Raw genomic sequence first — 23,759 nt, 5'->3', positions numbered from 1 at the left:
CAGCACGTGTGTCTCCTGGGACAACTCATTTCTGAGGGTTAGACAAGAGCCCATTCTCGGGCCTTGGAAGGGTCCACCTTCCTACAACGATGCGATTGTTGCCAAAATTTGGTCTCTGTTGGCCATTGCCAAACAGAAGCGTGGAGACAGAGTTTTGGGTGAAAGAAAAAAAGGTAACTTTATTGCTTTGCCAGGCAAAGGAAGCCACAGAAGCTAATGCCTTAAAGGCTGTACCCCCCACCCCCTTGGGAGAGATTAGGAGGTTGTGTTATAGTTTGGGGAGTGGAACATAGGGCCACAGGTAAGGATCAGGGGAGAGGCAAGCTTGCACGGTTTCTCAAAGCTGGTGGTTCGTGGCCCCAGAACTGGTGCTGGGGGTCCTCCTTCCCAGAATGAAGAAGCTTCATCAAGTAGTTTTTCCATGTGTTGGAGGTTTCAGTTCTGCAGAAAGGCTCACAGATACTGTTCTGTATATTCCTTGAGGGGGACCCAGGACCCTGTCCCAAGGCTGCACAATTGTCCCTTGACGGCTCCTCCCCGGTCTCTGCATCCCCTCCCTTCCCTGATGAGCAGCTGCCCTTTGGAACTTGGGGAGGCGGGGGCGGGGGGGGTCATGGATGCTGAAGCTGATTCCCTAAAAACAGGAAATGGAGGACACAGGAATTCCCATCGTGGCTCAGCAGAAACGAATCCGACTCGTATCCATGAGGATGTGGGTTCGATCTGCGGCCTCGCTCATTGGATCCGGGACCCGGTGGTGCGGTGAGCTGTGGTGTTAAGTCAAAAATGTGGCTTGGATCTGGCGATGCTGTGGCTGTGGTGCAGGCCAGCAGCTGTCGCTCCCATTCGACCCTGAGCCTGGGAACTTCCATATGCCACGGGTGTGGACCTAAAAAAAAAGAGGAGGACCCAGAAAGGCTTGTGCCCCCCCCCCCGGGGGGGGGGTGGGCTCCGGGGTCCTGCTGGGTTACAAGATGGGGAGATTATCCTAGAGTCTCGGGGCGAGCTCAGTACAAACAAGGGTCTTTATAGGAGGGAGGCAGCAGGGTCGGAGTCAGAGGACAGAGGCAGAGGTGGGTCAGAGTGGTGGGGCCTTAAGTCAGGGGACGGAGGTTGTCTCTAGGACCAGAAGAGGCAAGGAAACGGATTCCTCCCCTGAGCTTCCAGAAAAAAATGCAGCTCTGATGACACCTTGATTTTAGCACAGCAAACTGGTTTCAGACTTCTGACTTCCAGAACCCTAAGATAATAAATTTGTGTTGTGTAGCAGCCATGGGAAACTAAGAGTTCCTTACGCATCAGAATCATCCTCCTTCCTGCTACAGAGAAGGAGACACTCTTACAAATGGAGATTTCCTTCGCAGACAGAAATGTCCCTTACGAAAAAAAAGAGAGAAAAAACCAAACCAAACAAACAAAAAAAGAAATGTCCCTTAAAAAAAAGAAAGAAAGAAAGAAAAGAAAGAACAAAACAAACAAAAAGACAAAAAAAGAAATGTCCCTTACAAAAGGGTTTTTCTACTCAGTTTTCAGAGCTTCTCCTCTGTCTGTTGTTTTCAAAAACAATCAGCTCACAAAAATTTCTTACGTCGAAGAGGCATTTCTGGAGGTGCCATATTCCAGTACTCTTTAGTAGCTAAGGAGTCAAGGTCACAAATTTAATTTGTACTGTGATCAGGCCGTGCGGGGGGCTGGGGCCGGGGGCGGGGGAAATAATTTCACTGTGGAATAAATGTGGTGTTTCTTCTGAGGCCCACCCCCTGGTTAGCAGACAAAAATATTTGGATCTGATTTATCGGAGTCACAGATCTGAGCCTTCAATTAGCATCTCAATCTTAGTTACCTTGTCTCTTAGCTAGCCTCTTCCTTCTGATGACTGAAAAAAATAATAATTAATGCACAATTAATTGAGGTTGTTTACTTTATTTATTTGTTGGTTTATTTATGTATTTAATCCAGGATCCTTAACCCACTGAGCAAGGCTGGGGATCGAACCTGAGTCTTCGCAGATATTAGTCAGGTTTGTTACAGCTGTACCACAATAAGAACTCTGTGCATTGACCTTAATTCAGGATTTCCCTGAGAACTGTAGCCTGGGAGACAGCCTCTCAGATAGCTTCGAGGAACTGCTATGAAGAGACAGAGAAAGAATCAGTACATACATGGATACTGGCAAGGGGATTCATGCAGTCAAGATTTGGGTGAAAGGTTCCCTTCTAGTCACAAGGATCAGAGATCCCACATAATGATTTTAGTGCTTTTCCATATATGAGAAAATGCAAGACTCTGGGGTCATCAAAATCTCTTCTAGGTATGCATTTTAGCTATATATCCAAAACACAGATGCTTCATCCTGAATTCCACTGACTGCCGTGGCGAATGACTTGGTCCTTGGAGAACTGGAATAGTGGGCAACATTCTTTGTTTACCCCCCTCTGCCCTCTCCAGAAACCCATGTCTGGTAAGTGGGGCAGAGGAGCCTCCACACGCTGAGATGTAGGGGTGAGTACGTCTGTGGACATCTGTGCCCCCCTCCAAATTCTTTTTATTCTATTCTATTTTATTTTATTTTATTTTATTTTATTTTATTTCATTGTCTTTTGTCTTTTTAGGGCAGAACCCTCGGCAGGCATATGGAAGTTCCCAGTCTAGGGGTCAAATCGAAGCTGTAGCCACCAGCCTACACCACAGCCACAGCAACACGGGATCCAAGCCGCATCTGTGACCTACACCACAGCTCAAAGAAACACCGGATCCTTAACCCACTGAGCGAGGCCAGGGATCGAACCTGGGTCCTCATGGATACTAGTTGGGTTGGTTAACCACTGAGCCAAGACGGGAACATCCCCCTCCAAATTCTTATGTTGAAACATAATCCTCAGTGTGATGCGTTTTGGAGGTGGGGGTTAAGAGGCAGAGCCTTCATGAGCAGAATTAGCATCCTTTCAAACGTGGCCCCAGAGAAGTCTCTGGCCCCTGGCGCTGAGGCAGGAGATGGGTGGGCTCCGGGATAGATATTCACAACCTGCCACTTGTCTATACTTCAAGATAGAAATAACCATCACAAAGCAAATAATTGGGACTTGTCTTCTGTGAACTTGCTCAACAATGATAATGACAGGATCGAAAGAGGGGCTAAGCCCTGCTTGGGCCAAAAATCAAGAGGTCATGAACTTCCCAGCCTCTGGATCAGGGAGGACCCCCCTCCCCTGGGTCGGAAATGGAGGGGCCCCCAGGCCATAATAAGCCTAGATAACCTTCCCCACAAGGCCTTGCTTTGGAATTCACCTGGCCAAAATATGCACACACAGACGGGGAGGGTCCTGAGTCTGGTCTGGTGTGAAAGGTAGAACAAGATAATCGGTCAAAGGAAGACAGAGATCCTGAAGAACTGCCCCATCTAAATGGTTTAAAACACCTCTCTGGGGGCGTTCCCACTGTGGCTCAGCAGTAACAAGCCCGACGCGTATCCATGAGGACGCAGGTTCGATACCTGGCCTCGCTCAGTGAGTTAAAGGATCTGGCGCAACGTTGCCGTGATTTGGTGTAGGTCGCGGATGTGGCTCAGATCTGGTGTTGCTGTGCCTGCAGCGTAGGGCTGGCATTTAGTAGCTCTGATTGGACCACCGCCCAGCCACCCCCCCACCCCCCCAAGCCTGGGAACTTCCATATGCTGCAGGTGCAGCCCTAAACAGACAAAAACAAAAACCACCTCTCTGGCACAGGCCTTATTCAGGAGCACGCCCACACCCCGGCCCTCCTTTGGGTGTGTATTCCTGCTTTGTTTCAGCCTTAGATAAACAGACTCCTTCTCCCTGTGCTCCCCACCTGCTGTCTCCGGTTTCTAACAATAACCTTTGTACTTGTTTTGACAGCCTTTGCCTCTTGAAACATTCTTGCTTTCAACCCGGGAGGGGGAGATAAGAATCTGGGCAATTCCACACCTAGCCTCTAGCTTGTCTGGCGGCTAGGGCTCCTGGTTTTCACCCAGGCCACCCAGGTTCAATTCCTGAACAGAGATGGAGCTTCAAGCCATCACTCACTGCTGGCCCTCCGAGATCACCCCCATGCAAGGACACAGCAAGAGGAAGGAAGTTGGCTGTCACCAAACACTGAACCTGTCAGCACCTTATCTTGAACTGTCAGCCTCCAGAACTGCGAGAAATGGTTGTTTATAAGCCACTCAGTCTATGGGATCCTGTTATAAGAGGCCAAGCGGACTGAGACAGGAGGATAAAGACCTAGACCTTTCCTGAGCCTGTGGCTGTGCCCTTGGCATATGTGGGTTTGCGAGGGTCTCTAATAGCAAAGCTTCTAAGGACCAGGGTTACCCCTGGTCTGGTTTGGGGGTTTGTTCAGTGTCCAAAAATGACCCTGCATCACTCCTGGCTGGCCTCTGCCAGTCAGCCCACTGGCTTGAAAGTCACATCTGAGTGTCACCTTAACCAGGACCAGCCCTCTTGTCCATTCAGCCTTGGTGCCACTCAGGAGAAAGGGCAAACTCAGGTTGCCCCATAGCTAACCCTCTTGGCACCTTCCAGCCAGCCGAGGGCCGGGTCATTAAAATCAGAAAGCAGGCTTCTGCCTCCTTTGCCTTCCAGCCTCTCACACCACCTTCTTTCTCTCTCCCACAATCCTCCAGGCCCCCAGGGGCCAGCTGCTTTCCCGGCTTTTACTTCTCACCCTCCCAGGCCCCTCCCATACAGACCAAATCTGAGAGCCTCTGGGCCTCGCCCTTGATATGCTAAAGACAGAGATAAAAGAACGCTAACGCAGCCTCTTTCTCTCTCTCCCTTCTCAGTGCTTTCAAAACCGGTTCCTGCCTTGAAGCAATAAGCCTCTGGGCTCCCCTGGAGGGAACCGCTACAGAGAAAATGGATTGAAAGAGAAAAGAAAACGCATAGCTTTAAATTTACAAAAAGATTATCCTTGGGATCCTCTTAAGATAATTCAGGCCCTGGGAGTGGGGGTGAGGTGGCCAGAGCTTGAGAATGAACCTCAGGCAGAGTATTTGCAAATTCACCGTCTCCAGTCCCTAGGACAGCAAGATGTGAAGAGAAGTCCAAGGAAGTAAGAAGTCTTTGCTGGGCCTGGGTCTTGGACTCTCGGGAGCATCTCTTCTGATCGTGAAATTCAGGGTTTGGAAGAAGCCATGTCCAAGGGCTTTAAAAACGCTGAGGTTCTTCTCTGGCCAAAGGTTCTAATTCCATGTCCTTCACATTTCTGATCGAAGCTACCAAAATACAATCAAAATTCAAGCTATTTTGAGATGACAGGTCCTTAAGGAGTTGGGTTCCCCAAGTTCTGCCCAAATCAGCTCCCTGGAGGGCTTTAGGATGGCTGCATCCTCTGCCCAGGAGGAGGCGTGGTGGCCCCAGGGAGGGCCCATAGAAGGAAGCTGTCTGGGGCAGACGGACGTAAATGCAGAGCCCACCTACAAGGAACCAATAGGGAGAGGAAAATGCAGAGCAAGATTGCTGCTGAAACTTTGTCCACTGGTGCCGAGGAGAAACTCAGGACCGAATTTTGGATGAAAGAGAAACAAATAGCTTTTATTGCTTTGCCAGGCAAGGGAAGCCACAGGCGGCTAACGCCTTAAAGACTGCACCCTCCTTCGGACAGAATAGGAGGTGTCTTGTACTTTGGGCGTGGAAAACAGGGCCACAGATAAGGATCGGGGCAGGTGCAAGCCTGCATTCTTTTTTTTTTTATTATTTATTATCTTTTTTGCCTTTTCTAGGGCCGTTCCCGCAGCACATGGAGGTTCCCAGGCTAGGGGTCTAATTGGAGCAGTAGCCACTGGCCTACGCCCGAACCACAGCAACGCCAGATCCGAGCCACATCTTCGGCCTATACCATAGCTCACGGCAACGCCAGATCCTTAACCCACTGAGCAAGGCCAAGGATCGAACCCGCAACCTCAGGGTTCCTAGTCGGATTCGTTAACCACTGCGCCACGATGGAAACTCCCAAGGTTGCATTCTTCAAAGGGGGTGTTTAGTGGCCCTGGGACTGGTTCTGGGGGTCCTCTTTCTGGAAGGAAGAATGCTTCATCGAGTAACTAACATCTTTCAATTGCTGGGGGGGTTAATTCTGCAGAAGAGCTCAAAGATATTGTCCTGTGTATCCCTTGAGGGAGAACCAGGATCCTACCCCAAGGCTGCGCTATTATCTCTTGACGGCTCCTCCCTGGTCTCTACATCCCCTCCCTTCCCTGATGAGCGACTCTCTGAACCTGCCCTTTGGACCTCAGGGAAGGTCTTGGAGCCTGAAGCTTATTCCCTAAAAGCAAGAAATGGGAGACAAAGGTTTTTGTGCCCAGGAACCCCAGGGGCCCTGCTCGGATTTCAGGATGACAAGACATAATGACCTGAGTGAGGCCAATTCAGAAAACCTAGGCCAGGATTTCCCGTTGTGGCTCAGTGGTAAAACTAGTATCCATGAGGACGCAGGTTCAATCCCTGGCCTTGTTCAATGGGTAAAGGATCTGGCATTGCCGTGAGCTGTGGTGTAGGTCGCAGACATGCCTGGGATCCTGTGTGGCTGTGGCTGTGGCGGAAGCCAGCAGCCGTAGCCCCGATTGGACCCCTAGCCTGGGAACTGCCATATGCTGCTGTACACCCCCAAAGGAAGGAAGGGAAAGAAAGAAGCAGAGAAAGAGAGAAAGAAAAGAAAGGGAAGGGAAGGGAAGGAAACCTAGGCCAGCCAGTGCTGAACCATCTGCCTCTGTGCCTCTGTGCAGGCTCACCATCTGCAAGCCAAGAATCCCTGGGTCCTCCCGGGGCTCTCACAGTGGCCCAGACAGGTCCTCCTGCCTCCACTCTGGGTCTCTCTAATCATTTCCTCACTCAACACCTGGAGGGTCCACCACCCTCTGGCTCTTCCCATTGGCCAGGATAAGACCACACCTTACAAGGCCTTGCATGGTCTGCCCACTGGTTCTCAGCCTTGACTGCATATTAATAATCCTGCTGGGGAGAGTTCCCGTCATGGCTCAATGGTTGATGAACCTGAGCATCCATGAGGACTCGGGTTTGATCCCTGGCCTCTTGCAGTGGGTTAAGAATCCAGCGTTGCCGTGAGCTATGGTGGAGGTCACAGGCTTGGCTCGGATCCCGCGTTGCTGTGGCTGTGGGGTAGGCTGGTGGCTATAGCTCTGATTCGACCCCTAGCCTGGGAACCTCCATATGCCAAGGATGTGGCCCTAAACAGACAAAAATAATAATAATAATCCTGCTGTGGTTCCCATTGTGTTTTAGCAGTAACAAGCCCAACTAGTATCCATGAGGATGTGGGTTCGATCCCTGGCCTTACTCAGTAGGTTAAGGATCCGGCATTGCCGTGAGTCATGGCGTAGGTCACAGACATGGCTTAGATCCTGCATTGCTGTGGCTGTGGCACAGGCTGGCTGCTGCAGCTCCCATTTGACCCCTAGCCTGGGAACTTCCGTATGTGTTGGTGCAGCCGTAAAAAGAAATAATAATCCAGCTGGCCCGATCCTTAGAGATTCTGATTCAGTCACTCTGGGGTGAGTTGATTCTCACAGGAACCGAGGACTGAGAACCCCTGATTTGGCCCAACCAACTTCTGCAACCTCCCCCCATGCCTCCCAGTTTCTTTCTTTCTTTTTGTCTTTTTAGGGCCACACCCATGGTATATGGAGGTTCCCAGACTAGGGGTCGAATCAGAGCTATAGCCACCAGCCTACACCACAGCCATAGCAATGCCAGATCCAAGCCAAACCTGTGATCTCCACCACAGCTCACAGCAATGTCTGATCCTTAACCCACTGAGCGAGGCCAGGGATCGAACCTGCAGCCTCATGGATGCTAGTCAGGTTGGTTTCCGCTCAGCCACGACGGGAACTGCCCTCCCAGTTTCTTTGAGACACAGCACATGTTTATTTGTTCCCAGTACCTCTCACAAGTCCACCGCCTTCCCCTTTGCACCATTTGCTCTCGCTTATCTCCAATGTCCAGGATCTTACCCATTTATCAGATTTCTTTCCAGGGAATCCTTTCTGACCTGCTAAGCTGGATCGTGTTTTCCTCTTCCACGCTGTAAATCTAAAGGTCCAGCTAAAAAAACAGAGACCCTTCTGTTTCAAACAGAAGGAATTTAAATGTGGGAACTGGCGATGCAGTAGGGAGCTGCAACCACATTTGGTGCCAGTGGGATAATAGATATTTACCACAAGCCAGAAGCTGGGGCGGTTTGGCCAGAGCTTTAATGTAGTGAAGGCTGCCACCTGAGAGCTGGGACCACAGAGGGAAGGTCTCTGAGAAGAGTTAGAGGCAAGGAAGGTATGGATATAGATAGACGGATGAGCTAAACGAAAAAAGGAATTGTTTGGTTTTCAAACTGAATTTTGAGGAAATATAGAGAACTCTCTAGCCATTGCAGGAGATGCCACTCAGTGCAAGAGAGAGGGGGAAAAAATACTCCATCTTCTCCCTTCCTTCCATCTTCTAGTCTCCCACCAGTGCCTCCCATTGGTCCAGACTGCCAAGAACCCAGATGGCAAGGGAGACTAGGAAATTGGATTCATCATCTTTTTTTTTTTTTTTGTCTTTTTGCTATTTCTTTGGGCCACCCCCGAGGCATATGGAGGTTCCCAGGCTAGGGGTCTAATCGGAGCTGTAGCCACTGGCCTACGCCACAGCCACAGCAACGCGGGATCCAAGCCGCATCTGCAACCTACACCACAGCTCACAGCAATGCCGGATCATTAACCCACTGAGCAAGGGCAGGGACCGTATCCGCAAGCTCGTGGTTCCTAGTCGGATTCGTTAACTACTTCGCCACGACGGGAACTCCCTGGATTCATCATCTTGATACGAAGCAAAGAATAAGTTCCAGTAATCTGTTTTTACATCAAACCGCCCCAAAGTTTAGTGACTTAAATCTGTTATTATCACTCATGGTTCTGGGATCGATTGGCCTCAGGTGGGATGTTTGCCTTAGTGGTATCTCATGCAGGTTTAGTCGGATGGTAGCTGGGCTGCAGTTGTCTGAAGGCTTAACTAGGATAGACATCCAAGATGGCGCATTTGCAAGGCTGCTCTTTGATGCTGGCTGTCAGCTGGGAGCTCAGCTGGAACTATCTAGCAGAACTCTGTGTCTTTTCCATGGGATTGGGGATATCTCACAGTATGAGGGCTAGATTCTCAATGAGTGTACAGCCGAAGCAAGTTTTCCAGGAGACCCGTGCAGCAGGTGTAAGGCTTCTTATGATCTAGACTTGGAATCATCTGTGCTGAATCTATTGGTCAAAGCGCAAGTTAGACGTGAGAGGTTAAAAGAATGGACTTTACTGATCAATGGGAAAATATCATGAGTGTACAGGAGGAAAAGAATTAATAGTGGCCATCAGGGGCAAGCTACTTCTATCCATTCTGTAGCCACAACAAGTCACATTCCTTTCACGTACAAAATGTATTCATCCTCTGCCAAGACACCCAAACTTTCATCCTATTATAGAATTAAATTCAGGCTGAAGGTTCAGGGCCACATCATATAAATCAGGTTCAGGCGTGGATGAAGCTTGCTATGATCAAAATGTTTGTAGCCCTCGAAAATTCATGTGTTGAAATTTTAACTCCCAAAGATGATAGTATTTGGATGGGGCACTCGGGAGGCGCCTAGGTGGAAGGGATTAGTGCCTTGTAAAAGAGGCTCCAGTGGAGTTCCCTTGTGCACAGCGAGTTTAAGGATCCAGCATTGTCACTGCAGTGGCTCAGGTCACTGCTGTGGCATGAGTTTGATCTCCGGCCTGGGAACTTCTGCAAGCCATGGGCACAGCCAAAAAAAAAAAGAGGCGCATTCAGACCCAAAAGGTGTTTGTCATTTTGAACTGTCTCTGTCCCTACAGTTTAAGCTGGTACATTTCCTCTAAAATTCATGTGGGTTTCCTATTATCAAATTATAAAATACCCATTTCTTTCTAGGATATACTCTTCCATATTTTGGACTGCCCATAAGGCTGCTATGGGACGATGTCTTTTAGATTCTAATCTAATCTTTTAGATTTCTGACGAGCAGAAATGGCATAAAAGGAGCCCCCTAAGAGTATTAGAAACCCTCAAGTCTAGCAGAGAAGGTCTGTGAAGCACACCCTCAAATCCTCCTGATATCTTAAGAAAGGGTCTTATCACTGCACCCTGGACTTCATTTTACCTGGAGGGGTCACATTTTACTGGGCGTGCCTGGATTTGACCTTTGCCATAAGGTCATTTCTTACTTTGAAAACATCTTGTCGTTTGAAAGGATTGCCCTGACTTCTCTATATTTCCTCAAAATTCTGTTTGAAAACCAAACAGTTCCTTTTTCTTTTAGCTCATCTCTCTCTATCCATATCTTACATGCAGCTAAAAGGAGCCAGCTGGCACCTTTCGCATTCCACCCGGAAGCCTCTTTATCCAGACCCACAAGTTCATCAGGTTCAATTCTTAAGTTCCAAGTTGACACAGGCAAGCATCTACTAAGTGTCCTGCCAGTATATAAATCACGTCTATTTTCCTCCAGTCTCCAACAACAATTTCTTTGCCGTCCTTCAAACCTTCATGGAGAGGCTCCTTGTTTGAAATCCTTCCAGCTCCCATCTGCCGTGCAGTCCCAAATAGATCAGCACCGCATTTCTCGGTACTAATCTCTTCTCGGCTTATCTATTTCTTTATAAGAAACAACCCAGCCCTTAACAGCTTAAAACAAACGCATTGTGTCTCATCCGGCTGAGCTCACTTGGGGGCTCTCACAGAGTTAGCATCAAATGGCAGCTGGGTTGCAGTTCCCATTGTGGCTCATCAGTAACGAACCCACTAGTATCCTTGAGGACGCATGTTCGATCCCTGGCCTCACTCAGTGAGGTAAGGATCCAGTGTTGCCATGAGCTGTGGTGTAGGCAGCAGACGTGGCTGTGGTGTAGGCTGGCAGCTGCAGCTCCAGTTCAACCCCTAGGCTGGAAACTTTCATATGCTGAGGGTGCCGCCTTAAAAAGACAAAAAAAAAAAAAAAAAAAAAAAAAGGCAGCTGGCCTGTGAATCATGTGGCCACTCTAGGAGCCTTGGGCTTCTCTCAGTATAATGGCTGGATTCCAAGAAGCGGTGTCCCAAGAGAAAGCTTTTCCAAAAAAAACAAAAAAACAAGAGGAAGAGCCAAGACTACTTCTGATCTAGCCCTGACCATCGCTGCCCCTGCATTCTTTGATCTCCAGATCAAAGCAGTCACAAGCTAGCCCACATTCCATCAGACGGAGACACGTGCTCCGCCGCCCCACGGGTAGCGTCGTTTGAGTACAAGGAGGAAGGGAATTGACAGTGGCCCTCTCTGGAGGCAAATGACCACCACCGGGAAGGGCCAGCGTGGTGGGTCTGAGAGCAGATGACGAGAACCCTCGCCCTCACTTCCTGTTCATCATAGCACGTGTTAACATTCTAACTAAGCACGTGTCTGACTCTGATTATTCTCTCTCCATAGACATAGACTGCACCAAGGCCGATACCCTGTCTGTTTTGACGCGCCATTGCCTGCCCGTACCTAGCACCATGTCTTGTCCTTACTGGGTGCTCAGCAGGTACAGTATCTGTGTACTAAATGAATGAACAGGGCATAGAGCTGCCCATCTTTTCCAAGGGAGTTTCTGGGAGAACTAAGACCCAAATTTCCACTGAAACACATGGGGCTCCGTCCTTGGATGAAGCGTAGCAGAACCCTAATTCATTCATTCGTTCATTCATTCATTCTGCCTAATATCAGCTTATCACAGATGAGCATTTCTCAAAACCTGCTCCATGAACGCTGTACATTAGCTTCTCTTGGTTTTGAATGTGTGGGGTGGGGCAGGGAGGTGTCAGGGTGGTCAGTGGATAAAAGCAGATATCTGGGGTCCACACCTGCCCTAACAAGCCCGAATTGATGGGAATGGGCCTCAGAAAGCTGTGCTGAACCAACTCCGGGTGGTTTCAATGCCATGAACGTGTGAAAACCTCTGTGGTGGATGATATGGAAGCCTGGAGGTGGGCAAGATGGCCCAGGAAGAGGGGAGAGGGAGAAGGCAAGGGCCAAGGAGGGAACACCAGGGAAACCGCCTTTCTTCCAGGGAACGGTGAGGCTCTGCTGTGTACCCCTCAGCTAGGAGCATGACAGACATAGCTTTGCCCTCAACAGGCCCCTATTCTCGTGCAGGGCAGGGTAGCAAGGAAACAATTCCAAGGGTGTCAGTGGCAGGAAGGAGGTCCAGGGACGTCTGGAGATGCGTGGTGGGAGCTAACCCAACCGGGAATGAGGAAGAAGCCTTCGAGAAAGGGACTTGCTGATGAAATCTGGGTTGGGGGTGGGGGGTGGGGGGGGAGACAGGCCAGGTGAGGATCAGAGTGTTGCAGAAACCGCAGAAACCGTGGCAGTGGAAGGAGACAAACAGCACTCGGAGATATGGAAAAGCAAGGTTTGTTCAGCACCAGTGTGGGCTCAGAGGAGTCACCTCCAGAGTCTGAGCACCAGGTCTTCGTTCTCAGTAACTTTTATACACTGCAAGATCTTGATTTTCCCATGTAAGCATCCCGGGCCTCCCCCATCCCCAAGCAGCAGTGTTCCTCCCTAAGAAACTGAGCCAGCAAGGTTACAGAAGCGGAACTGATAAGCAATGCTGGGTACCTGATTAGCAGGGCTGCTGGCTTGGACAGAGAGCACACAGTTGTTACATTATTACAAGAAGGGTGGCATAGTGGGGAGCATAGCTGGAAAGGCTTGCAGCTTCCTTCTTAGCCAAGGGGCGGAGGGGGGTGTTCTTTAGTTAAAGCTCTATTTCAAGAGCACTGGGGCCGAGGGACCAACCCCTGGGGAAGGCCTAGAGGCGGGAGAAGGTCCTTCCTATACAGGAGCTGAAGGGGGTCAGTGTGGCTGGAGGAGAGAGCCAGACAGGGAGGTGAAAAGGCTGCAGGGCTGGACCTGAAAGGCCTTGAGTGCCAGGGAAGGCGCTCCATCCTGGGGACAGTGAGTGACCGCTAGGGAGAAGCAGGCAGTTGTGTATTGTGGGTGGAAGTAGGGACACCCCTGATGGAGTCTGAGAAGGAGACGACGCCAAGCTAAGAATGCTTTTCACATTTTCTTTCTTTTTCTTTTCTTTTCTTTCTTTCTTCCTTTTTTTTTTTTTAAGGGCTACACCTGCAGCATGGAAGCCCCAGGCTGGGGGTCAAATCAGAGCTGCAGCTGTCAGCCTACACCACATCCATGATGATGCCACATCCGAGCCACATCTTTGACCTGTGCTACAGCTCACGGCAACGCCAGATCTGTAACCCACTGTGTGAGGCCAGGGATCACACCCGCATCCTCATGGATACTAGTCAAGTTCTTAACCTGCTCAGCCGCAATGGGAACTGCAGTTTTCACTTTTTCTAATGTGGGGAAAAATTTTTAAGAATAATATTTCATGACAAGTAAAAATGTTCTAAAATTCACATTCCAGGAGTTCCCTGGTGGCCCAGTGGTTAAGGATTCAGCGTTGTCACCGCTGTGACTCAGGTGTGATTCCCCGGCCTGGGAATTTTCCACAAAAAAATAAAAAATAGAATAAAATTCAAATTGCAGTGTCCTCAAATAAAGTATTATGGGAACACGGTCACATCTGTTCATTGCTATCTCTGGCGACAGCAGCCCCCTGACCCCCACGTTAAAGTGTTTCCTCCCTGGCCCTTCACAGAGAGAGTCTGCCAACCTCTGCACTGCTCAGACCGTCTTTGGAGGAACAAACCATGTCTATTTATTGAGAAATAAAGACAAACGGAAGGACTGGACCTCTTGAAATTGGAATCTAAATCTAAATGTCCAGGAAGCTGGGACACGTGCTTTTCTGCCTCCAGGGTTTGAGTCCTGCACTCAGGAGAGAAATATTAAGCCCTGAGAAAAGAGAAAAGCTCTCTGCCTTTGCACCTGCCCAGAGGGATGTCACCGTATGTGTCAGCAGTTCTCCCTGCCATCGAATTAAGGTCATTTCCGGGAGCTGCTAGGATGGGCTGTTGGGATGGGGCTGCTGGGCCGGGGTGGGCCAGGCTCCTGCTCAGGGTGCTGCTCCCGCCCTGCCATTGCCAGTGGGAGGCTCACCCCCTCGTCCCCCAAGGTCAGCGTGCACAGGGGTGCCAGCTGGGGTAGCCAAGAGACACCTTGCCCAGCCTCACCCCTGTCCTGCATCTGCTCCCGGCCAGTCTCCATGCCTGGCCCTGAGCCTTGGCCTTGGTCCATGAAGAGGAGTCTACATGAGGTCAGCTCCCTGGGGAAGCCAGGTGGGCTAGTTGCCCGTCTGTAGCAAAGGAGAGAAAAATCAAATGTGATAAATCAAACTCACATTCGTCTACCCAGAGATAGACAAAGGCTGGATAACATTATTTGGACAACGACGGAGCACAGAGTGGGTGCTCAAAAGGAAGCAGAAAAAGGGTAGTCCCCCCAGGCCTGGGCTCCTGATATTGACCACCTCATGTGACCCTACAACAGCCCAGAGGGAAATAGGTCTCTGCCCTTTGATGAGGCAACAAGAACTTGACCGACTTGCCCAAGGTCACACAGCTGACAAGCAGTGCAACTTGAATTTGACCATCAGCCCAAGCTCTTTGCACAACCAACTGAAAGGACAAATAAAGCTGCCCATGGAGGTGAGGCCAGGGACACCGGCTCCCAGGAACTGGATGAGAAAACCTTTCTGCCAGGAGGAATCTATGTCTTGCAGAGCTGGGGAAGGGCTAGAATTGCTGCTATTTTTCAATGCTTTGAATCTGGGCAGGTGAGCAAATGTTTGAAAGGGAATCTGTTGACAAAATGATTCTAAAGTGCGTCAGCCATGTGGAATCTGAAAAAAGGACAGACTGAACTTCTTTGCAGAACAGATGCTGACTCACAGGCATTGAGAAACTTCTGGTCTCCGGAGGAGACAGTTTGGGGGGTGGGGGATGTGCCTGGGCTGTGGGATGTAAATCCTGTGAAATCAGATTGTTATGATCATTATACAACTACAGATGTGATAAATTCATTTGAGTAATAAAAAAAGGAAAAAAATAAATTTAAAAATAAATAAATAAATAAAGTGCGTCAGCAAGAAGAAGCGAGAAAGAATATCCAAGAAAAGTTTGGAAAAGGGAAAAAAAAGAAAAACATGGAAGATGAGAGAGATACGTTGCTGTTACTTGTACGTGATATTAACTCATTTCATCCTCACAGTAGCTGCACAAGGTAGAGAATGTGATTAACCCATTTTATTTATTTACTTTTGTCTTTTTAGGGCCACATGCACTGCAAATGGAGGCTCCCAGGCTAGGGGTCAAATCAGAGCTGTAGCTGCCGGCTTACACCACAGCCACAGCAAGTCAGGATCTGAGCCACATCTGGGACCTACACCACAGCTCATGGCAATGCCAGATCCTTAACCCACTGAGCGAGGCCAGGGATCAAACATGCATCCTCATGGATATGAGTCAGATTTGTTTCTGCTGAGCCATGACAGGAACTCTTACACTTTACCTACAATTTTATTTGTCATTATACCCCAGTAAACTGAAGGGTGGGAAATAATCTTCTGTGCCATGTGAAGTTGAATGAAGATATTTCACAGGCCCCAAAACACAAACAAAATTCAGTTCAATTCAACAAGTAATTATTGAGCATCTAACATGTGCTAAATATTCTGCAAGGTGCTGAGAAAACAGCAATGAACAACAGCAACAAATATGGTTCTTCCAATTTCAGCTTCTGTAGAAGTTAGTCACAGAAGCCTAGGTTCCTGCTGCAACAATTTGGGGGAAAATGAGACAACCACAAAATGTATATTTTAAGGCTATTAGAAAACTGTGGAATCAACAAAAGGACAAGGTGAGCTAAAGTTCTGGAGAGGGCAGAGCTGTTCATAGATCTGAGGGGACAGAGAACCTGCAGGTTCCAGGAGAGCTGTGTTCAAAGACCAGGTATCAACCAGAGGTTAACCAATTCTAACTAAACTGCATACCAGCTGCAATCCTACTCAACTGCCGAGGATAGAGGAAGGCCTTCTGGTGGGAAATGACAGCATGTGTAATTTTGGTGGCTCTTTTCTACAAAAGGGCCAGCGCGCGCACACACACACACACACACACACACACACACACACGCCATCAAAGAGGAAGAAAACATTACTTGTAACCAGAAGAAAAAAATAGCCAATAGAAGCAGACCCATAGATGACATAAACTTTAGAGTTAGCCAACAAGAATTTTTGAATAATTATAATTAATACACTAAAAAAAAAGGAAATGATGCACAAAAGATGAAAATGGGGGATTTTAATCAGGAATTTGGAAGATCTATGGAGTTCCCACTGTGGCACAGCAAAATTGGTGGTATCTTGGGAGCACTGGGATGCCAGTTGCATCTGAGCCTGGCACAGTGGGTTAAAGATCCAGTGTTGCCACAGCTGCATCTTAGGTCACAACTGCAGCTTGGATCTGATCCTTGGCCTGGGAACTCCATATGCCACAGGGCAGCCAAAAAAAAGAAAAAAAAAAAGAATTTGGAATCTATGAAAAAAACTAAATAGCATTCTAAAACTAAGAAACACATTATCTAAAATTGAGAACAGGAGTTCCCATTGTGGCACAAATTTGACTAGTATCCATGAGGATGTGGGTTTGATCCCTGGCCTCACTTAGTGGGTCGGGGATCTGGTGTTGCCCTGAGCTGTGGTATAGGTCACAGAATGTGGCTTGGATTCCAAGTTTCTGTGGCTGTGTTGTAGGTAGGCAGCTGTAGTTCCAAATTGACCCCTAGCCTGGAAACCTCTATATGTCATGGGTGTGGCCCTAAACAAAAGGAAAAAAAAATTTTTTTAGAACATGTTGAATGGGTTTAACAGCAGACAGGACCCAGCAGAACACAGAGCTAGTGAATTTGAAAACAGGTCAATAGAAAATATCCAAAATGAGGAATAAAGAAAATAAAAGAGTAGAAAGAACAGCATCTGGAGTTCCCTTCGTGGGTCAGTGGTTAACGAATCCGACTAGGAACCATGAGATTGTGGGTTCGATCCCTGGCCTTGCTCAATGGGTTAAGGATCCGGTGTTGCCATGAGCTGTGGTGTAGGTTGCAGATGTGGCTCGGATCCTGTGCTGCTGTGACTCTGGCGTAGGCCGGTGGCTACAGCTCTGTTTCGACTCCTAGCCTGGGAACCTCCATATGCCTTGGGAGCAGCCCGAGAAATGGCAAAAAGACAAAAAAAAAAGGAGAAAGAACAGCATCAAAGAGATGTGTGGAATATGAGCAAATGGTCTAACATATATGTAGCCAGAGGACCAAAAAGTAGACAGGAACAGAAGTAATATTTGAAGAGATTGAAGAGACAACAGGGGAGAATGTTCTTAAACTGATGAAAAGGATCAACTTCCTTGTATACAGAAACCAGCAGCAGGCTGGATTTGGCCCCTGGGCCATAGTTGCAGACCTCTGGTCTAGACTGTCAGAGCCCATAAGGCTTTTCTGAGCTGTGGTGCAGGAACGGACTAGCAAGAGCAAGGTGGGCCTGGGTCAAGATGGGCCTGCATCTCCTGGAGGAGTTTGAAGGATGAAGCAGGAGCTTGGCTTATGTTTCAGTGGAGATAAGAAGGCAAGAACAAGTCGCCAAGACATGCAAGCAACCCAAGTGTCCATCGACAGATCAATATATATGTATGTGTGTATATATAGTATTATGTAAATATACATAATATATATGTATGTGTGTGTGTATATATATACACACACACACACCCCACATCATTCATACACACACACACACACACACACACACACACACACAAAGGAATACTGCTCAGCCACAATAAAGACTGAAATACTGTCATTGGCAATAGTATGGATGGACTTGGAGGCTATTAGGCATAGTGAATAAGTCAGACAGACAAAGATAAATACTGTATAGTAGCACCTGTATGTGGAATCTAAATCATAAAACAAGGGAATTCCCTGGTGGCCTAGTGGTTGAGGACTCGGTATTGTCCACTGTGGCTCGAGTTCTATCCTTGGCCCGGGAACTTCTACATGCTGCAGGTGTGGCCAAAAACATAAATAAAAATAAAAGTGAAATAAAACAAACTAGTGACAATAAGAAACAAGAAGCAGACTCACAGATACAAACTAGTTGTTACCAATGGCGGGGGGGGGGGTACGATACGGGTAGAGGATTAAGAGGTGCGCTCTGTTATGTATACAATAAATAAAAACCAAGGGTATCTGGTACAGCACCAAGAAATAGCCAATATCTTATAGTAACTATAAGTGAAATATAACCTTTGAAAATCATGAGTCACTCTGTTGTACACCTAAAACTTATATAATATTGCAAATCGACTGTACCTCAATAAAACAAAAAAGAAAGAAAAGAAAGCAAGAACAGAGGGGCACTGCCGCATCACGGAGAAACAGATTCTAGAACACACGGCAGGGAGAGGGAGCAGAGAGAAGCCAGCACAGGCAACTCCATGTTTGAGGGGCTGACGTGATTCCTGGGGCCTGACTGGGGCTGAGTGGCCCTCTGGGACCCGCAATAACCTCTGCCTTCAGGCTTCTGCTGGGGCTCCTTGGAAGGCCTGAGGAACACACCCAGGTGGCTCATCCCCATGTGGCATCCATGAGGGGACTTGGTGGCTGGTAAGAAGGGACATTTGTGGAGTTCCCTGGCGGCTCAGCAGCTTAAGGATCTGGCACTGTCACTGCTGTGGCTCTGCTTACGGCTGTGGCTCAAGGTTCATGGGGAGCGAGTGAACTTCGGAGACAAGGATGGCATTTCTCCGACCAAAGGACGACGGAACAGGGAACCTGCAAAACAAAGGGAAGAGGTGGAGTTGGGGAAGCGGGGAGGAGCCTGAGAGTGACAGGGGGCGTGGCCAGAGGGGCGGAGCCAGGAGGCCCCAGGAGTGGCTGCGAAGGGCTTGTGGTTCTAAGGCTGGAGGATGGACAGGCAGAGCAAGTGAGGTCACGGGGCACATGGGAGGCGGGTGAGAGAGGGCACCAGCTCCAGAGGGGTGACTGGGGCAGGCACCAACAGCTCCTGTTTGGATGGGAAGGCGGAGGGAGGCAAAGGGTGTCTGTCTGGAGTTGGCTGGACAGTGGATTCAGACAACGACCCTCATCATCGTGTCACGTAACAGGTGCGTGAACGTCACATTTTCCAGCACAAGGTCACGCCTGTTCTTTGAGCCTCATGGCCACCCTGAAGGAAGGACACAGGCACTCCTGGTATAGGAAATGGTGCCAACTTGGAACACGGGAGATAGGGGTGGGCCAGTGACCCTGAGGGCGGTCACAGCACAGCCCATCCTGAATATGGCAGTTAACCCCCAAGTTTTTTGGAGACCCACAGACAACTCAAACTGATTTCCTGGGTGGCCCACCTGTGGACGAAGGGCAGATACCCCGCCTGGCGCCTCTGCAATGCCAGCCACTCAGCATCTCACCTAAGGAGAAGAGAGTCGGCCCCCTCCAAATGCTCGGTGTCGCTCCCTTCCCCCCTCTTCTGTCTCATATATAGATCTTATCTTTGCTTTTGCTACATGGAAATCAATTTAGTGTTAGGTTGCCTTCTAAAAAAATACAATTTTTTTGACCACACCCCACAGCACATGGAAGTTTCTGGGCCAGGGATTGAACCTGCACCACAGCAGTGACAGGAGCCAAAGCAGGGACACCGCCAGATCCTTTAACCATTAGGCCCCCAGGGAATTTCTAGAGCAGTGAGTTAACATGTTTGTTTATCACTCGTGTCTGATCTCTTCTTCCACAGAAGGTGCTCTGATTACCTCCATCTTACAGAAGAAGACACGAGGCTCAGAGAGCTGAAGACTCTTCTCCAAGGTAAATGGGAGCCAAGATTCTGATCCTGGTCTTCTGTCTTTAAATTCCCTCGTCCCCATCCTGTCCCCTGAACAGACCTCCCGCTGAGAAAAAGAAACCACCCATTTCTAGCCTGTTAAAAGAGGCATTTCCAGGGGGGTGAAATGAACCTGAAACATACCAGGCGTCTCCCACATGCTTGGGCTGTGTGGTCCCTAAATAAACGCCCCTTGAACCCCTGAAGGGCCAGGGGAAGATGCAAGACCCCTATCAGTGAAGGGAAATGGGGAATGTAGGGAAAGCAGGGCTCTACCTGGGAACCTGTATAAATCCGCCTAATTTGATTTTCACATAGAAGATTCCTCAGGGAAGATTAGGTCGCAGTGTGTGGCAGGACCAGGAGCCAGGCAGAGGCCACTCTCAAGTGGCAGGGCTCAGTCCTGGAGAAACAGCACCATCTGCTGTATCTCTGTGGTGTGACACTTTATGTGACCATAGAACAAAAGCATTGGAAAACTAGCATCTCAAAGACATAAAATGCTCCCTTGATGTTTTACTGTTTGTAGTTAAATTTGAGATCATGTAAGGGTTTTACCCACTTAGCATATAAGACAAAACTCAAAATAACCTTTCATTAGTTATTCATAAATATCTACTGAACACCCAATAAAATAAGACAGACATAGTTTCTCTCCTTTTGGAGGCTGCATTTGGCAAAGGGTACCATCACACACTCACACTCACACACCCACACACACCCACACCCTATGTACATACAGACATCTACATGCACGCATGCGTACATACAGACGTAAGCTAGTTTTCAGTATTAACGAATGTCATGAATAGGACAAAGGATGAAAGATCCTGAGTGGGGTTCTGGTGAGGAAGTAGGACTTGCTCTCCGGCCAGGGAGGTAGAAGTGGCTTTTCTGAACCAACACCTTCTGAATCATGAGAAGAAGGCGGCCACTCAGGAAGGAAGAATTTTTTTTTTTTTTTTTTTTTTTTTTTTTTTGTCTTTTTGCCTATTTCTAGGGCTGCTCCAGAGGCATATGGAGGTTCTCAGGCTAGAGGTCGAATCGGAGCTGTAGCCGCCGGCCTACACCACAGCCCACAGCAACGCCAGATCCGAGCCACATCTGCGACCCACACCACAGCTCATGGCAATGCCAGATCCTTAACCCACTGAGCAAGGCCAGGGATCGAACCCGCAACCTCTTGGTTCCTAGTGGGATTTGTTAACCACTGCACCACGGCAGGAACTCCAGGAAGAATTTTTTAAGCAGAAAGAACAGCGAGGGCGGAGGCTGGGAACACGCCTGACAAGTGTGAGGGACCAAAGAAAACCACTGTGTCTGGGGCACGATGACCGCTTCTCCCAGCTGAGTTCTATAAGCCAAAGTCCTGAGTTGGTGAGATTGATTTTCCCCCAAATTATCTCTTTAAAAAAACAAAAAAGCATCCTTTCTGTTAGTTGACGTTTTCCCAGATTCTCACACTGCAGAGCACTCCAACCAATACTTGAGTCCCTGCGTTCTAGCTGGGGAAGCCACAGGAGCCTGAAATGACCCACTGCAGGCAGGTTTGGCCAGTGCATTGAAGCCAGATGCAATCTACAGTCCCGCTGGACTGCTGAACGTCATTATAAACAAGTCTTTGAACATCACGTCAAAAAGCAAAACAGTAGGTGATTATGTCATAGAGACCACGGTTAAAACCTGGGGGAGCGGGAAAGGGTCCGAATATGCTTAAGACAAAATTCTCACAGAGAATTTTGCTCACACATAGACTCAAAAGTGCTTCGTGGAGTTCCCCATGTGGCACAGTGGGTTGAGAACCTGACTTTGTCTCTGCAGCAGCTCCAGTCACTGCTGAGGCTTGGGTTCAATCCCCAGCCCAACACAGTGGGTTAAGGACTCGGGTCGCAGCTGCAGCTCAGATTCAGTCCCTGGCCCAGTAATGTCCATATGCTGCAAGTTCTGTCAATAAAATAAAAATAAAATAAAATAAATCCTGCTCCATCTCAGACCATGTAAATAAAAATTAAAGAAATGGGCTCTTAGAACTTGCTTCTCATTCTGCTATCTTTGCACCAGCAGCAACTCCAGAGCTTGTTCAAAGTGGGGAATCATGAAATGATGCAGTTATACACACATATATATCTATTTTTCTCAGATCCTTTTTTTTTTCTTCTTCTTTTTGCCTTTTCTAGAGCCGCTCCTGCAGCATATGGAGGTTCCCAGGCTAGGGATCGAATCAGAGCTGTAGCTGCTGGCCTACACCACAGCCACAGCGATGCCAGATCCGAGCCGGGTCTGCAACCTACACCACAGCTCATGGTAACGCCGGATCCTTAACCCACTCAGCGAAGCCAGGGATCGAACCCTCAACCTCCTGGTTCCTAGTTGTATCCGTTAACCACTGGGCCATGACGGGAACTCCTCTTTTTTTCAGATTCTTTGCCCTTATAGGTTGTTACAAAATACTGAGTAGAGTTCCCTGTGCTATAGAGTAGGTCCTTGGTAGTTTCCTGTTTTCTATGTAGTAGTGCATATATGTTAATCCCAACCTCTTCTAATTTACCCTTCTGATGCTGTTCTCCCCTTTGGTAACCATAAGTTTGTTTTTTATGGTTATGTACATCTGTACCAGTTTTTGTGTTAAAACCATCAAAACATATTTTAAAAAGTCTTCTTGAATTTCCTTAGTGGCTCAGTGGGTTAAGGATCTGGCACCGTCACTGCTGTGGCTCAGGTCACATGGGTTCCACCCCTGGCCGGGGGACGTCCCCATGCTGTGGTCTCAGCCAAAAGAAAAAAAGTCCTTTCACGGAGAACCATGGGAAAAGGTGGCTCTGTTTATATTTAGAACCAAGGTAATTCTGCGTTGGACTCAACTCTCTAGGGGGGTTCACCTCTTCATTCTTGCCTGGATTCAGCTCGGGTCCCCGCTTTACACCGGGATCTCTGCTGATCTACTCTGCTAACCTCAGTAAACACTTGAGAATCAAGTCTGGGAAGGTAAACGGGATTACACAAACAGATGAAAATGCAAGTGACTTTTGGAGCTCCCGATGTGGCTCAGCAGTAATGATCCCGATTAGTATCCCTGAGGATGCAGGTTCGATCCCTGGCCTTGCTCGGTGGGTTAAGGATTCAGCGTTACCATGAGCTATGGTGTAGGTTGAAGACTCGGCTTAGATCCAGCATTGCCATGGCTGTAGTGTAGACTGGGAGCTGCAGCTCCGATTAGACCCCTAGCCTGGGAACCTCCATATGCTGCGGGTGCGGCCCTAAAAAGCAAAAAAAAAAAAAAGGGGGGGGTCACTCTTAGAGAAAAATGTAGGGGTTCCAGGGTCTATCCAGCTTGAGTTCACCCCCTTCCTGTGTTTGGGGTCCCCAAGACCCCCTCAGAAGGAATCACAGGACTCAGAAAAGCTGTCCCATGGTTTATTACAGGGAAAGGGTACAGACTTTTTGTTGTTGTTGTCTTTTTGCCATTTCTTGGGCCGCTCCCATGGCATAGGGAGGTTCCCAGGCTAGGGGTCGAATTGGAGCTACAGCTGCCGGCCTACGCCAGAGCCACAGCAACGCGAGATCCGAGCCACGTCTGCGACCTACACTAAAGCTCACGGCAACACCAGATCCTCAACCCACTGAGCAACGCCAGGGATCGAACCCACAACCTCATGGTTCCTAGTCAGATTCAGTAACCACTGCGCCACTACAAGAACTACCCAGTACAGACTATTTTAAAGCAAAGATAAAAGGTGCTGGGGTCCCCGTTGTGGCTCAGTGCCATAAGAACCCGACTAGTATCCATGAGGATGTGGGTTTGATCCCTGACTTCTCTGTGGGTTAAGGATCCGGCATTACTGAAAGCTGCGGCGTGGGTTGCAGATCAGCTCAGATCCAG

Source organism: Sus scrofa, chromosome 7, assembly GCF_054392235.1.
Source record: "Sus scrofa isolate SSC_HxYL_T2T_F1_AM1 chromosome 7, Sscrofa_HxYL_maternal_Yorkshire_Landrace_v2.0, whole genome shotgun sequence".
Lineage (NCBI taxonomy): Eukaryota > Metazoa > Chordata > Mammalia > Artiodactyla > Suidae > Sus > Sus scrofa.
This window is presented reverse-complemented; position numbering follows the sequence as displayed.